Consider the following 14,273-nt stretch of genomic DNA (forward strand, 5'->3'; position numbering starts at 1 on the left):
ATTCATGAAACATTTCCTGTCCCCTTGGTGGAGCTGCAAAGTTTCTTTATTGAAGTTGAATGCACTCATGCAACTTAAACTGGTCAGGGAAGTGTCATTATAAACATTAAAAGCAAATACACAGGCTGGGCATGGCAGCACAATTCTAAAATCCCAGCACATAGTAAGCTGAAGCAGGAGGATCAGGCTAGTCTAAGCTCTGTAACTGAAAACATGTCATACATCAAAACTTTACAACAATAAAAAATATAAAGCAATATAATTGGCGTTCATTTTGAATGCCCTTCCCATCTCTGAAAAGCAAATATTGCATGCTTTCTCTCTTTTGTGAGCTCTAAATTTTATACAGATACAAACAAGTATATATGCAGAGATGACATGAAATTGGAAGCAGACTCGAGGGAAACAAAGAGCCTATGGAAAGAAGATGGAGGAAGGGGGTGGGGGGAGAAGATGGTAAAGGGGACTATACCCAAAGCTTATTATATACTTGTAAAAAATGGCCTTACATAATTCCAAGAAAATAAAACAACAATAAACAAAGACTCCATCATGCAATTTTCTGCCCTCTCCCTCCCTATGTCACAGTTACTGCTAATGTCTGAGCCTAGTGACTGCTTTCTCTGTCTTGGAACCTTCGGAAAGTAGGTTTGTCTTTTTAAGCATCTGTAATCTTGAGTTTGTTACCCTAGAAAAATTTACTGTACTCTAACTGACCCATCCACTGTAAGAGAAAGGCTGGAGAAAGCTCCTCAGATCTCAGATCGGAGAAGCCAGTCTCCTGGCAGCATGTTAAAAGGTCAACCCATAAATAGCCATTTAAAAAGCATATGCCCCAAATATTTGAATCCATGAACTCAAGTAACCACACTTTATGCGTTTAATACTGAATTTCTGTTTTGGTTAGCTGTTATTTCCACAACTGATTCCAAGACTGGCAAGTGTAGTGAGTCAATAAAAAGATACTCTCACAATCCATGCTTTTGTGTATTCTGACAGAGGCCACCTCACCATGCAATGTGTTCTGGATGGAGAGAAAGGGCATCTGTATAATCAGTAGGTATTGGTCAAGCTTCTTGCTGAGACTGGATGACACATCCCACCGCAAGATGCATGATGCTAAGGAGAATGCTTTCACTTTGGAGTTACACAGGCATCATCTTGAATCCCAGCATTCAGTTCAGCTTCCCTCAAGGACTGCTGCCATGGGTTACACCTTCCAGCTAACATCGATGTCTTTCTAACACGGGATTCTAGGTATAGCATCTATTTTTAAAATTTATTCTTTAATCTTTTTTTCTCAGTCTAGATTTTTATCCCCCTCCTGGACTACCCTCCAACTGTTCTACATCCCCCACTACCACCTCCGCCTGCCTGGTCTCCAAGAGGATGTTCCCATCCTCTATTCCACCAGGCTTCATCACTCCCTGGGGCCCCAAGTCTCTTGAGTATTAGGTGCATCTTCTCTGACTGAGTACAGACCCAGCAGTCCTCTGCTGTAAATGTGTTGGGGGCCTCGTATCAGCTGGTGTATGCTTCCTGGTTGATGGCTCAGTGTCTAAGAGACTACTAAGAGACTACTGGTCTTCCTATAGGTCTGCCTTCCTCCTCAGCTTCTTCTAGCTTTTCCCTAATTCAACCCCACAGGGGTCACCAGCTTCTGTCCATTGGTTGGGTGTAAATATCTGCATCTGACTCTTTCAGCTGCTTGTTGGGCCTTTTGGAGGGCAATCATGCTAGCCGCTGTTTGTAAGTACACCATAGCATCAGTATGAGTGTCAAGCCTTGGGGTCCTCCTTGAGCTGGAACCCAATTTGGGCCTGTCACTGGATCTTCTTTTCTTCAGGCTTTTCTCCATTTTTGTTCCTCCTGTTCTTTCAAACAGGAACAATTCTGGGTCAGAGTTTTTGACAGTGGAAAGGCAATCCCATCCCTCCACTTGATGCCCTGTCTTTCAAATCCAAGAGAATGACTGAAATATGAAGACCCTCATATCCTATGAGGAGTACACAAGCTTTGCTAGTATCCTACTAAGAGGAGCTAGTATATAGGCAGAGGAGGAAATGGAAATGGAAAGGTCTAAACATGAAGGGCAGAAGGTCATGGGTTCATGAATGGGTCACTTAACCTAAGATACATACCATGGGCAAGAATGAAGAAGAGAAGATGGGTAGAAGAATAAAGACCCTAGAAATATGCCCTGTCTCCTGGTAATTGTAGATTTTCCTCAATGTGTAAAGTGGGCTGTGGATGCGCCTTCATTGAATGTATTTGGTACAATTGCCCAAATGTCAAGAAGGAAATTAAGTCCATATTACAGTGAGAAACTCAGTGAATAATGTTAATTTGAAATCTAAAGAATAAATTTTGCTGGGTGTGGTGGCACACGCCTTTAATCCAAGCACTTGGGAGGCAGAGGCAGGCAGATTTCTGAGTTCAAGGTCTACAAAGTGAGTTCCAGGACAGCCAGGGCTACAGAGAAACCCTGTCTCGAAAAACCAAAAAAAAAAAAAAAAAAAGAATAAACTTTTATTAGATGGGCAGTGACTGTGCATGCCTTTCATATCAGCACTTGGGAGGCAGAACAAAGCAAATTTCTGAGTTCAAGGCCAGCCTGTTCTACAGAGTGAGTTTTAGGACAGCCAGGACTACACAGTGAAACCCTGTCTCAAAAACAAAACCAACCAACCAAACGAACAAATGAAAGAATAGACTTTTTTATTTAAAAGTTTAATAATATGTCTTTTTTTCAACGTCTTCTTGAACTGGAACTTAAGAGACTATTGACCACCCATCTGGCTGACCTGAGCCTATGTCCTGGCCTGTCAGTGCCTCTGTTCCCACATCTATAAAATATTAACTTGCCAATGTGACCTCCAAGGTGCCTCCTAGATCCCAATGCTTGACTCTGAACACTGGTTGCATAGAGTTGTGGGTTTCATCTGGAGAGTGTTAAACAAATACTAATAAATTCTCATATCTGTATTCTCTCCACAGATATCATGGAAATTGCAGGTGACACACTCGGAATACCAAATATGGTTAAAAAAATGTTTAAATGTAGTTGACTAGACAGGAGCTATAAACAGCATAGCATAAGACAGTTTTGCAAGAGCAATAAAGGCTTTATAGTGTTAGGTTAATAATCAAAGAAATGTTAGGGCATAGTATGAGAAAGGGCAATGATATACATAGCTAAAGGACCCAGGGCTATCAAGAACCTCAGGGTTAGGGGTTGTCACTTGTCAGGGACAGTAACTCTGTGGCTGGTAAAATATCAGTCTCAGTGGTTTTCTTCCTGTGATGAATGTTTCTAGAATATAAAGGCAAGTGTTTCTGACTATAGTCACGTCAATGCAGGGGGCTGGCACTCATACTTGTGGCAAGGGACTGAGGCCAGGGAAGGTGCAAATGCCCACTATTGGTAGCAGTAGCTGTTGTCTCTGAAGAGCCCTTGTGGTCAGACTCCTCCAGCAGTCTCCAGTACAGGTGTGTGGTGATTACCTTGACGTGTGGTTCCAAAGAGTCACTAGAGAAAAGAGACAACGTCAGGCAAAAAGAAAGCAGGTGCACTGGCAGCAATAGTGTCAAATATTTTTGACACTGGGTTTCAAGCCTATTGCTATATGGCTCTCTCTCTCTCTCCCTCTTTCCCTCTCTCTCTCTCTCTCTCTCTCTCTCTCTCTCTCTCTGTGTGTGTGTGTGTGTGTGTGTGTGCCTTTTTAAGGTTATCTGAGTTCCCATTCTCTCTAAATAATACAATTATTTCACTCCTAGCAACCACTTCCTGGAAAACAATCTGCCAGAATGATGAAAATAGGTCTTTTGCACATTTGACATTGATTTTAAAAATATTTTAAAGGTCTTAGGAATGGAACCCCAGAATAGTTTTAATCATACAAGAGGCTATATCTGGTACCTCTCGGATAAGAAACACGATCATGACCACTCTTGCTGTAGAAACACACGTTAACTCTTCCTGGCTCATTGCAACCTGATATGCCATGCCTTACCTGCAGAAATGCAAAACCAACTGGGAAGCTCTTATTAAGTGTATTCAGTACCCCGTGCACTCCGTGCACAGCAACAGAAGGAAGGACACATGTTGCCTTACATGTTTTTGAACTCAAGGAAAATTTATATCGTCTCAAAGGACCTTATTTTTCTTGTTTGTAAGTGAAAAGCATAGTAGACACATCACTAAGCTGTTCTGAGAAATAAATAGAGCACATACAGCATATTGTTTTGAGACAGGTACACACAGAAACTCAACAGATGCTAACTTCTGGTCCATTGCATTCCATGTCCTTCCTAACACGAGCCAAAATGATCCTTCTCAAACATAGCTAGGTTCCTGTTACCCTCCAACTAACAGCTCCCAGTGGCTTGCCATGGCTCTTAGGGTAAAATTAAAAGTCCATAATATTTACTTCAAGGTCTTTCTAGTTCTGAATTCTGGCCACAGCTTCAGCTGACCTCCCACTCAAATTCTGTGCTTCAAATAGGTCTGTCTTCTTTCAGATCTTCAAACTATGGCAGATCCAGCTCATGTCTCCCTGAGTCCCAAGGAGAGATATCTAGGGATTGTCTTCTGTCACAAACATAAAGCCTGTCCTATCTTTGATATGAACAATTTAATACTTATAAAACGTATGTAAAATGCTGTATACAAACAGCTCCTAACCTACCATTTAGTGCACTTACCACCTTGCAGGCCCTTCTGAACACTCATTTGTGGAGCTGTCAGTGTGTGTACACACACCTTTTTTTTTTTTTTTCTGCTTGAAACTCATCTTTCCTTTTTTGCTTCTGGCCAAACCTTAATCACTCTTCGGCTTAAATGTCAACTCCTCTTGTCGCACCCTGCTCATTCCTCTCAAGTGGATGAATAATCTTGAGTGGTTGTTCCTCCCTGCTGAGCTGTAAGGTTTTTAAGTGGTTGATGCTTCAGTCTGGGTTACAGAAGGCATCAGGATTGGTTTGTTGCTGAAACTCATAAGTTAATGACCATGCTCGGCATGGTTGCTCATGCCTGCAATTCCAGAGTCTGGAACAGGAGTTCCGGGCTATGAGTATGTAGCCAGTCTAGGCTACAGCGTGAAATTCTGTCTCAAAAAGCAAAACACAAAACAAAATAAAAATGCACTGACCAATCAAATTCTACCCTACAGGAGGCCATTGGGGAACATTGCCCCAGCCAATCTGATGGCAAAGCTTGAATGTTTTTCTTAAGCCAGTTTCCAGAAGCAAAAGAGAAGGAAACGGCTTACATCAAAGAGCCTGGAGTGAGGAGAGAGTGTCATATGTGTTTGAACAGCTGAGCAGCAAGATGACAGTTGCCTAGCAGTGTAACTTACTTGCCTAACATGTGCAAAGTCCCATGTTTTACCCGCAGAATGAGGGGGGGGGGGATATATTGCATTCATTTTCTGTTATGGTAACATAATACTTGAGATAAAAAAAAATTAAAAGAGGCTACATTTCTATTGGCTCCTGGATTCAGAAGCTCCAATCTGTGCTGACAGGGTTGCTTTTATGACTATGATATGACAGTACCTTGGGACTGAGGAAACCTGTAGCTCATGAGGACCAGAAAGCAAAGGTGGAGAGGAGGGGAGGAGGGACAGAAGACCAGGGCACACTCCCTAGGGACCTATATTTACACCTCAATAATGCCATCAGGCAATACACTTTTAGCGCTTGACCTGGCAGATGTTTCAGGTCCAAAACATACTACATATAGTTGCAATGTAACAGCTTCAATGTCCTGAGTCTGCTGCTGGGTTCCTAGGGGCTCCCCTCTGAAGTATGAGAAAGCCTCTGCTTTGTTAGGCTTTTGGCTAATGCTTATTTAAAAACTCTGGGTACCTATAGGAGGTATCCAGTAATCAGATGATCTTTTTTTATTTTTTTCCAGCATCTATTGTTTATCTTGCCTAGGAAATAAGATAAACCTGATAAGAACATTTATAGTGCAAAGTACCTGTACTTATACTCCATGGTTCATCTGTACTCTTTCCCCTGCTCCTCCTGACCCCAACTTTCAACAGCAACATTTCCCTTTCTCTGTTTCTGTGGGATGTATTTGTATGCTTGTATAATCCCAGCCCGGGATTCCAGGGCTGAGGCAGGAAGACTATGAGACTAGCCTGGACTACATAGCAAGACACTGTCTCAAACAAACAATAACTGCTTTCTGGAAAGTTTTACAGGAATCTTTGATATAATCCCGTGGATTTAAGACACCATCTCTGACTATCTCCAGTTCTATCATTAAAGAGTTTGGGCTTGATCACTTCTCTTTAGAACCTTTACCTGAGAAGTGGGACTTTACATAGAGGTGGCCTTGTTTCCTGAGCAATTGCAGCACACAAGACCCTGTCAGCTACACAGGTAAACAAGCCCTGCCCTGCCCTGCCCTGAGATTCCAAATCCCGCCTCAGTCTGAGGCTCACCTTGCTTCTCTGGGCACATTCCTCCTGTTTCCTATTTATAGAAAGTGCTCATTTTAATCCTAATCTTCTGAAACCAAACAAACTGAACTGAGAAGGGAGGGGCACTCGAGTTTTCCATTGTTAGGAACAAGTAACTCCAGAAAGACATTGAAGGTTCAGGGCCCACAGCTTCTACAGGGAGAGACTCTTCTGAATCCCATGGACCAATATGTTCTACATAGAAGCTGAACAAGTGCAGAATCACAAAACACTCATGTGGGAAGGAAAAGACATGACATATAGTCCTCTGCTTTTGTCTTTAGAGTGTGCATGTATATGGGTGCGTATGTGTAGGTTGTATGGGTGTGTGGGGAGGTTGTTAGTATCCGTTGTCTTCCTCTATCACTCTCTCTCTTTCTACCTTTAAATCTGAGACAGTTGCTCATTGAACTTGGAGCTCACTGATTGGCTAAACTGGACTCTTCTGGATTCTTCTTTCTCCTCCTCCTTCTGCTGTGGTTGTAAGCACATGCTACTGTGCACCCCCTCCTGCCTGTTTACATGCATGGTGGAGGATGTGAACTCAGGCCCTCATCCCCCGGGCCTTGTTTAAAAGGGCAATCCATAATGTAACATCCTGACCCATACTTCTCAAACACACGTTCTGCAATCAATCTGCCTCAGATCCACCTATGAAGCTCTGACCAATGCTTTGGCTTTACCCCAGGCTTGTAGACTTCTAAGGTCCTGGAAACGAGGTGAGAGGGGACTCTCGTTCTCAGGCTCTCAGGGGTCCTTCTTCAGACAGTCTCATATATTCTAGACTTAACTCCAACTTGATATAGGGCAGAGGATGCTCTTGTTCTGATCCTCCTCCTCCCCCACCTCTGTGCTAGGATTACAGGGCACATTACCAGGCTCAATTTACACAGTGCTAGGGGTGAAACCCAGAGCTCCTTCCAGGCTGGGTAAGCACGCTAGCAAAGGAGCTGCATCCCTAGCCCCTCGGCTGGTTCTTACACATTCAAGGCTGTGGCTGTGCACGTGTCCTCTTTGCTTTTTAACTTAGATCCAATAAAATATAAGTGCTATATCGTTACTCTCTTGTTTAAGAGCTAATATTCAGGAGGTACATATAAGGACGATGAATACTAATGCAAATTTTCTGTTTTGCATACTTTTGCTTCCCAGTTACTTGCATCTACAGATGTGGAGTTCAGTGACCATGGAGGGCCGGCCATGTTCAGGTCCTAATTTACACTTAGGAGGTCCTGCATTCTAACAGCCATCAGGCAGCGAAGGTAGGTAGATGGTCTTCCTCTGTCTTTACCAGGGAAGGAGGAGAGATTTTCTGTGCCTTGGGAGTGGCAGGGTGTGCTTTCAGGCATTTAAGACGAGTGTGCTACCATACACTACTATTCTTTTTCGCACAGTATGTTCACAGCAGCCAAGAGCATTACTGGAACTGACAAAGGTATAGGTAGGGCTCTGTTTCCTGGTGAGAATGAGGAGAGGAGCCCCTCCTTGAGATAGAGAGAGGGAAATGAGCAGAATGTTCACAGGGCATTTGATATTGGAGAGATGCTAACCCAGGCCTTTGGCACTATATCTAGGCAGCTACACCAAGGGAAAAGGCTTGATCACTTGGTAAAAACATGCAGAAAACTGATTTATTAGGAAGCATGTGTAAATAACTCTAGGTTATAAGGAGCATATGATAACTCATTCAATGATGCAAACATGGAGGAGGAAAAATTACTCAGAGCATAGGAATTTAGCAAGGAAATAAAATGAAGGGAATTCAGGTATAATCTAAGCTACAATAAAACAAGTCTTGGTAGTGATTTAAGCATTTTGAGCAAAACAGACAGGCAGCTTTTAAAACGAGACTGTATGAGTTTTATGTAGCCTGTGAAACTCTCCCTTGGAAAGAGGCTCTTTGGTGAGCATTCCAGAAAACCACAGAGCCACTGGGCTCAGTGTATAAGAGTAGGCTGTGTTGAAAGTGCAAGAGTCAGAAATGACACATACCTAGAAAATGACCGAAAGCTAACCAAGGCAGTACAGAGACATCCATTCTTCATTCTCCTGCAGGGAAGAGATTAGACTACACCTATCTCAGGCTCCTCTTCCCTGGTTTCTCAGAGAAAAGACTTCAGACTGGCGGTCAAAAAACCCCTAGATTCTAACTCTGTTTCTGCCCCAGCTTATTTCAGCCACCAAACTTAAAACGGCAATCCTGGATTTCTTTAACTAAATGAAAGAGGGTGTTTCAGTCAAGTTTGAATTTAAAACCTGTTTTCTCTATTTTGGGTCAGTACAAAAAAGGAGTTATTTATTTTGAATGTTACTGCTTTATGGTTTTTTTTGGGGGGTGGAGAGTTGGATCCATCAAAATGATTCATTTTAATTAGGGACAATCGTGAAACTGTACCATTAACCTAAACAAGACATTATTCGGGTTAGACGATAGAAGCTATTGATTGAGTAAGTTGGGTCCAGACTTCTGTCAAGAAGAATAATTGTGTTTTCTTACATTCCAATGGTAGAGAAAGGTTGTTTTTCTCCTTGGAGGTGTTTAAATGGGGACAGTACACAGAGAACTGATGTGTCTTACGGCTTGGAGAAGTTTCCTGAGCCAAGATGACAGAGAGGAGAGAAAACTCTAGTAAGACTGGGTGGTGGCCGTGAGGTCTAAGTCAAGCTGCCGGCAGAGGAAGGCTGTCCCCACCTAGAAGCCTGTGAGATGGAGTGGGCCTCTTGACTTGGGCACTGGACTGTTAACAGGCTTACCTTTATAGTGGTGGCAGTGTGATCTTTGGAGAAGCTGTAGCTAGCTAGCCAAGTGTGTCTTTGGCAAGAGGGACTCTAACAAATTCCTCTGTGGCTCTCAGGAGTAAGAGGAAGCTATTTTCTGAGTTATGGCTGGTTGTATGTGGAAGCACATACATTCCACAAGACTTGCACTGGGGCATTCAAGGAAAGCACTCTTGCTGCCCCCATCACCACTTCTGAGTACTTCTGAGCAGTGCAGAGTAGCCTGATGACATGTTGACCTGGGGACACAATTGTTTGACACCCAGTTGGGTGGTTCTATTGGTCTTGTGTGATTCTCCTGCCTTGGGAATCCAAGCACTCAGTACATAAACCCTGTCTTTGTCTTACTAGATCCTAGCATAGCATCCTCTAAATTTTGGTCAGTGTTCTTGCCTCTTCTTGACCTTTTTATGCATTGCCTTGTTATTGCTTCTGTTGTGGTCCACTTAAACATGAATGAATCCAGCTGTGGAGCCCACACCCATTTTACCAGCTCTTGGGAAGTGGGGACATGAGGATCAAGAGTTCAAAGTCAATCTTGGCTATTTGAGACCTCGTCTCTTTCTGTGGAGACCAAAGTCTTATCTTCTGGAGGGTCTTACCCTACCTCCTAGAACAATGGTTCATTCAAATAGGCTCTCAGTGCACAGGTTCAGGTCTCAGGAGCCTGGATTTTCACTTTGGTTCTACATTGTCTTGAACAAACTTCAACTCCTTAAGACTCAGTCCCTTTACTTAAAATGTTGATAATAAAGCTTATGCCATAAGGTTGATTTTAATAATTACACGACACAATAGCCTTCACATGTGAATGGTGCATGTGTAAACGAATGTTGATGGCTTTTATTGCTAGCACTCAGAGCTTATCAGAATGAGCATGGTTCAGAGGGACAGTGACTAACGCTTATAGCTGCTCCACTAAAAAGGAGTGGATTCCTTTCATTTATCTGGATTTCTTCTGACAACCTCTGAAACACGGTACAGAGACAGCCTATGCACCCAGGAACTCCTGTGTGCTGGGTTTCATTTCCCACACTGGCTGCTGGTTAGACCATAGGTCACTAGGGAAGAAATAGAATTGACTTGCATTTTTATGTAACTAGCAATTTAGCCACCTCTGGTGCAGTGATCTGTAACATTATATACCCAATAATCAGTATTTAATGTGTGTGTCTTCATCCTTACTTTGGGAATACATAGCTAATATTATTAAAGTATGTACTCTCAAAATCCACACCCTTCTGCCGTCCATTCCCTCATATCTTGCACAATCTCTCTTCCTCTCCTTGTCGCCCACCGCCTCTCTCCCCAGGGTCTCTTGCCTTGCAGGCTGTCCTTGAGCCTGCTTTACAGCTTAGTATGACATTGAATTTCTGATGCTCCACCTTTACCTCCCAAGAGCAGATTACTAACACCACATCTGGTTATGTGGTTGGGCATAGGGTCGCTTGCATGCTAGGCAAGTACTCTACAATTAGCTGCTACACACCCTGCTCCTGGGTTATACTTCTTAATTGTTTTAGAAATTCTTTTCTGTGCAAATTTCTTGTAAATCATGCTCTTTGAACACTACTTAATAAAACAGCACCTTGAGTGCTTCTGAGCCTCCTGTGCATGTATCTTATCTAAAGCAAACAAAAGGACTTTACTCCCCCCTGTAAATCTCTTTATGGCCCCTGAAACTTTGATTTAGTCACCATGAGCACACCGTGTATTTTGCTAATGACAGTATGTAGTCGTTCTTATTCTTATTATGTCTCCAAAGGCTGCTGTCACAATATTAGAAAGATCGATCGATGTCTTAAAAATATTTAATCCCAAGATCATGAAAAATTAATAGAAATTGACTCACCAAAAATCATGTCAAATAATAATTTCTTGTGTGTAAAATGTCTAGGTTAAAATGATTTTTTTTAATTTTCTGTTTTTTGTTATTAATTATTTTAGGTTAACACACAAAGTAATGGGTACTCACATGTTGTTATGCTCTCATCCACTCCCGTCCATAATCAAATCAGCTTCCCTAGCTGGCCTTCTTTCTCCCTCCAGTTGCTCCTCCCATTCTGCTCTCTTACTGCATGTATTTCAAATCTTTTAGTGGGTTTTTAAAGAGAATTTGTTGTTGCTAAGGAGACAGGGTCTGATCTGAAAATAATCTAATTGCTTTAATTTTGAGACAGGGTCTCACACATCCTGTGTTGGCCTCGAACTGGTGATGACATTGAACTTGCCATCCCCTTTTCTCTGCCTCTCATTGCTTGCACAGACATGCACCACCATGCTTGGTTTATTCAATGCTGGTGGTTTAACCTGTGCTTTGGCATGCTATGCAAGTGTTGGCATGCTACCAACTGAGCTATGTCCCCACCCCTATTTTAATGTTTACTATGAAGTAGCAGAGTGCTTCCATCCCAATTCTTCCTTACGTGTGATTCTTAGAAAATGATGTTTGATCACGAGACAGACTGCATCTCTAACTTGAATTTGAAGACGTTGTGCTACTCTCAAATGGAACAGTACCTCCAAAGGCTGCTGTCACAATATTAGAACGATCGATGTCAGACTGCCAACGCACTCCTCACTAAGCTGCCACACCAACACAGGCTCCACTCAGGAAAACTTACCTTTGTTGTAGTCTGGATTCCTGACTCATGGGGAACTCGTGCACTGGAATTAAGTTGAGAGTATTGACGGGGAAAGTTCCTCTCTGCCTTTTCCCACACGTGTAATATATTGCAGAGCCAAGATATGAGGTCCATAGTCACGTAGCCTCTTTGAAACAGGACTTTATTGTGTTTTCTGTAGAGAAGTTCCTAATGCCCTAAATCATCTAGGAGCTACAGAGATGAGTTCATAGTTCAGAGAACTTGCTGCTCTTGCAGAAGACAGGGGTTTTGCTCCCACCTACCCACATGGCAGCTCACACTCATCCGCAATTTCAGTCTTAGGGGATCTATAGCAAGCAAAACATTCGTATATATAAAATAATCTTTAAAAAGACTTTTAAAAATCCCTTTTAGTAGCTGAGGGTGTGGCTCAATGGTATTACATCTGTCTAGCATGGGCAAGGTCCTGGGTCCAACCTCTAGGAAAAAAAAAAAAACAGCTAATAGCTCTCATTAGGGCTGTTAGACACATTTGGCAATGTGTGGAAAGCATGTTGGTTGCCACAGTGACTGGCAGGCAGCAGTGGGGGAAGGAAGACACCTTTAGAGTTCAATGGGATAAAACAAGAGAGGCTAAAATTTCCTGCCATGTCTAATGGCATTATGAATAATGGTCCAGATCTAACATCAGTCACATCTCCTTTAAGAAACGTATGTTCGCCTCACAAACACTTGTGGAAATCTGGCAGGTGTGCTTGAAGCAGATCTTACAGAGGTACAGCAGGCCTGCCTTCCTCTGCAGGTCACAGGCATATCTGAGGGTCTCCTTTAGGCCATGACATGCTTATCCTTTTTGCTTTTTCTCAGACCTCAAGAAAGGGAGGCACTGCTGGCCGTCCTTCAAATGATGTAGTTTAAGGACACCCGAAGTCCCGTGGTGCGTATGGAAACCCCCATTATTAGATTACTCAGACTTATAAAATATTGTCTGTACATGAAGACAGAAGAAAAACTTTCTGGAGGAAGAAGGGGTTCAGAGAGAGTTCAAAAAATTAAATATTGTCTCTAAAAGACATTTAAAATATAACATGTTGCACACAATTGTAAAAACAATACAAGCCACAACATGAGTTAATTTATTAAATTATCTCATCTTACAGGAGATAGATTATAAGTAATCAGTTGTAATCTGAGCATTGAAAAAGGAGAAACTGGAATAAGGACTGGGTACCAAAAAGAGATAAGAAAGGAGGAGAGAGGAGCTACCCCGTTCTAGCCACCTTAATCCTGCATTTCCACTGCCATATGCTCTCCAAATGAAATGTCAAAACAATTATAGCACCTTTCGAGGCAACACTGCCATTTCTATCTGTGTGTCTCCACAGTGCTTTATACAATGAGTGCTAAGTTTTGACAGCCACTGCTGTGTCGAAGGTCAGTTTTCCAAAAGCTATCAGGTTCCACGTCCCATCGTAGGACCACACAATGGTTTGTTTTGTGTTTTAGGTTTACAGTACAACTTTTATGAACATGAGCACACAAGTTGCTTTCTTTTCTCAAGAGGAATGCTTCCAGCTGTTTCAGGTGAAACTGGGCCTGGGTAAAAATAAAGTGGACTTTAAACTCTACTTCAGCACAAGATTGAAGAGATTAGGTGGAGGTGCTCTTAATTTATGAGAAACCACATATTTTAAGGCGTGAAAGAAAGTAAATGAAATTGAGTTTATCCAGGCAGTAAGTGTCTGGTGATTACACTGAAACTCGATGCTTTTCCTTATTTAATGTAACGTTCTGTGTGTATGTGTGGTTCTGAGAACCAAATACAGGATTCTGCATGTGTTACCACAGTCCCTAGATTTTTAGAATGAGGCTTTACTATGTAGTCTAGTCTGGCCTTGAACTCATAATCTTTTGCTTTAACCTTCTAAGGGATGAAGTTACAGGTATGTGCCACCATATGACCAATAATTCTTTATTTGTTTGTTCGCCTTTTGAGGCAGAATCTCGTACTATGTTGCCCCAGCTGGCCTGCAGCTCACTAGATAGACCACTCTGGTCTTGAGTTTGTAGTGATCCTTTTGACTCTTCTTCCAGAATGCAGGATTACAAACTTATGCTACTGTATCTGTGACAAGACAATTCTTAAGAAGTGTAATATAAAAGTGACCAAAACTGAGTGTTTTGTTCATTTGACATGTTAAAGTAGAGGAAGTTCCATGTTAAAGCCTATTGCTATATCTTATTTTCAATCACAGTTCACACACCGTGGAAGTCTTGAAAATGCACTCTTTGTAAATTATTTGAACAACATTTATTTATTGGTGTGTGGGCTAGGGTGGGTGTATGTATGTGTGTGTGTGAGTGTGCATGCACATGGGCTATGGCATGTATGTGCGTGTGTGTAAGTCAAAGGACA

At 42.2% G+C, this 14,273-nt stretch overlaps 1 long non-coding RNA gene across 2 annotated transcripts; it reads right to left on the reverse strand.

Moving 5' to 3' along the window:
• Nucleotides 1–3,104: 3,104 nt before the first annotated feature.
• On the reverse strand, nt 3,105–11,936 carry Gm31867. 2 transcript variants are annotated; one of them, XR_373399.1, is made up of 2 exons: nt 11,876–11,936; nt 3,105–3,529 (listed from the first exon to the last, which is right to left on the reverse strand). It is a non-coding gene; the product is annotated as a predicted gene, 31867 (long non-coding RNA). The 2 variants fall into 2 exon arrangements; XR_373398.1 differs by lacking the exon at nt 11,876–11,936 and adding an exon at nt 4,705–4,767.
• Nucleotides 11,937–14,273: the final 2,337 nt, after the last annotated feature.

Source organism: Mus musculus, chromosome 1, assembly GCF_000001635.26.
Source record: "Mus musculus strain C57BL/6J chromosome 1, GRCm38.p6 C57BL/6J".
Classification (NCBI taxonomy): Eukaryota; Metazoa; Chordata; class Mammalia; order Rodentia; family Muridae; genus Mus; species Mus musculus.